At 41.6% G+C, this 2,858-nt stretch overlaps 1 non-coding gene across 1 annotated transcript; it reads right to left on the bottom strand.

Annotated features, from left to right (window-relative positions):
* Positions 1-2,510: 2,510 nt before the first annotated feature.
* Positions 2,511-2,584, bottom strand: trnav-cac (transfer RNA valine (anticodon CAC)). The gene has a single exon. It is a non-coding gene; the product is annotated as a tRNA-Val (tRNA).
* Positions 2,585-2,858: the final 274 nt, after the last annotated feature.

The raw sequence follows: 2,858 nt of genomic DNA, 5'->3' as shown, positions 1-2,858 counted from the left end.
GGTTTCGTGCATTCGGCTGGTAACTGAAAGGTGGGTAATCCAAAGCCATCTCCGGGCGAAGCCTTTTAATGTTTTTCCCCGAGGATTCGGTGCCGCACAGTTCCAGGTTGTCATCGTGCATTTTGGCTGCACGAGTATATTCCGCAAACATTGCAAGCTTTGCTGTTTTCCAGTGAGTTCCCACTCCAATACTTTTATGAGCATTCTGCACAAGTAAAACGATAAAAAATTTTTACATGGATCATGTTCCTCCATCCAGTCCAATCAAAATAAATTATGTTATTGGTTTTAAAGGAACTGGTGAAAATTGATTCTATTGATACATTTATCGAACTGGAACTTCGGTCCCAAGTCCTCCTCCTATCAAGAATAGACACACACACAATCAATCGTTTTACAACTGAGTCATAAAAACTTACAATTTCTCATACAGCATGTAAATGAGATAGGGATAAAAATTCATCACATGTAAAGAGAAAATAAATGATTAAAGATACTACTGTCCCTCAGTAACTATATAATTATTTATTTCATCCTGAAAAAGGTTATCGGTTATTTAACGGTGATTAAATGAATTCTTATTTTTTCATATTAGCTGCATGTCGTCAATTTTATGAGGTTTTGAATTGAAAAAAGCTGTTACAGAAGTTACCGCCCTGACCTGGAATCGAAGCTGTTTTTCGGTGGTATAAGGAGTGGTTTTACCCAATCATTTAAAGGTGATTTCAAAGAATCACGTGGCGTTAAATTCAGATCACGGTTACAATGTGTTTCGGTGTGAAACAAGTGGATTGAAAAGGACAATAATGACACCAAGCATTACGATGCAGCGATGCAGCAATGCAGCGTTCCCTGGTGGTCCAGTGATTAGGATTCGGCGCTCTCACCACCGCGGCCCTGGGTCGATTTCCGGCCAGGGAAATTGCACTTCCATCAAAATTAAAACCTTAGAAGAAAGAGTTACATGCATCTCATGTGAAAAAAAGATTCATTGATTTAAACATCATTAATTAATCCATTGTAGAACTTCAATCATTTAATTTGCCCTGAGTATGTGAGGAACTTTTATCCCGAACTCATTGTATTTTAGGAGCATGGTCCAGCCCGGTATCTCCACCTGTGAAAGTAGGAAACTGCTGGAAATACACAACAGGACGGGTAGCCTTTGACAAACAATTAAACCCAGGTTACAGACTCTCTTCCTTCCCATGCCCTTTTCGGAACACTTGTTCCCCTTTAATTTTACAGACTGACTGAGTTCACTAACCGCGGGGAGAGAGTAGGTGTCTCCGCAGCCCCACTATGCTAACATGGAAGATAACACGATGGGGATGTGGGGAGGTGGGTGGGGATCAGTGACATGTTTGTGTAAAGGGCAGCGGAGGAGAAGGATTGACAGCTGTCAGTGAGGGACAGAAGTTGTTTAAGGTGAGCCAACACATTCCCGATCAGCACAGAAGACATTCACTGGTCAGCTGCCCTCTGCTGTACTTCTGGTCAGAGCGGTTTCCGCAGTGAAGCCGTTATCACGTTTGCTTTCCACGTGAAAGGATCCCGTGCGGGAAGATTATGTTTAAACTTGCTGTGGATGAACAGCCATGGGCGAGTTTATTCTCCTGTCAAAAGGGCAACAGTGGCTTCTCCCTTATTCTTTAATTGCTCTTTATTTCACTTCACTAAATAGACATATTTGAGTGAGAGAAATTGTTCCAGGGTGTCGCACACTTCATCTTTTGTTCCCTTTTAAACACATAAAATGAGGCCGGGGGAATAAATACAGAAAACAAAGCCGAGGGATATAGACAAGAGGAAGAGTGAAGGGGAAATACTGTCCCCACTCAGAACTAATGCAGAAACTCCTCTGCTGCGCTCGGGGTGGCCACCCACAGCCTGGATACACTTACGTCCCAACAGTTCATTGACTGTCGGAGTGGGACCGTGCGGCGCTTCAGAAGACAGGTCGAAAAAGCAAAGTCACTGATTCAGTCCCATGTGCTTCTCTGACTGACACCGGTGAAACAGTGAGACAGATTTTGGAGCATAGGTCTGGTTATTGTGAAACAGCAAAGAAAATATGAAGTCTGGAATTAAATTATTTAATGTGTATCCTGCTCGTTTAGTGGTTCGGCATTCACAGAGGGAGCCCGATTTCGGAAAGTAACTTTTTAATTCAATCTTTTTTCAAATAATTACATGCAATTAATTAAACTCTGTGGGAGGTGGGGTGATTAAAACATCACCGATCGGAAAGGAATTGTCCGCGGGAAGCCTCCAACCGGAATTTTTGGGCCAATATTCCCACCTGGATTGTTTTGCAGACTTACAGTCAATACTTCAATAACTGAACTGTAATAATTTCAGGAGCTTTCATCATAGATGATATTTTACACCCTATCTGACTTAACACACTCTGAATTTTTGAAATTGGTTTCAAATGTTCATTGCTCAGAAGACAAGGAACCTGGGGTACTTTTTTCAATTTATTTCACAGCAAATATATTCTAAAATGATGATTCTGCCCGGGCTCAAACCAGGGCCTTTTCGTGTGTGAGACGAACGTGATAACCACTACACCACAGAAACCACTGTTGAATTTAGTGCCCAGAGAGAAGTGTTAAGCCAGAAGGTGTAATTCTGAATCCCTTTCTGTGAAAAAATATTTTCACAAACATTTCTCTGACCGAAGCTGCACAAGTCAAAAATGTTCCTTTCAAAGTCGTCAAACTCCCAAATTAACGCACCCCCCGAATCTTCTGGATCAGAAAGCTCCAGTTGTGCCGACTCAATCCATAAATCTGACTTTACTTATCCTGTATTTTAGGAGATTGGTTTAAAATGTTCATTGCTCATAAGACACG

Source organism: Pristiophorus japonicus, unplaced genomic scaffold (genome assembly GCF_044704955.1).
Source record: "Pristiophorus japonicus isolate sPriJap1 unplaced genomic scaffold, sPriJap1.hap1 HAP1_SCAFFOLD_170, whole genome shotgun sequence".
Lineage (NCBI taxonomy): Eukaryota > Metazoa > Chordata > Chondrichthyes > Pristiophoridae > Pristiophorus > Pristiophorus japonicus.
This window is presented reverse-complemented; position numbering and strand designations above follow the sequence as displayed.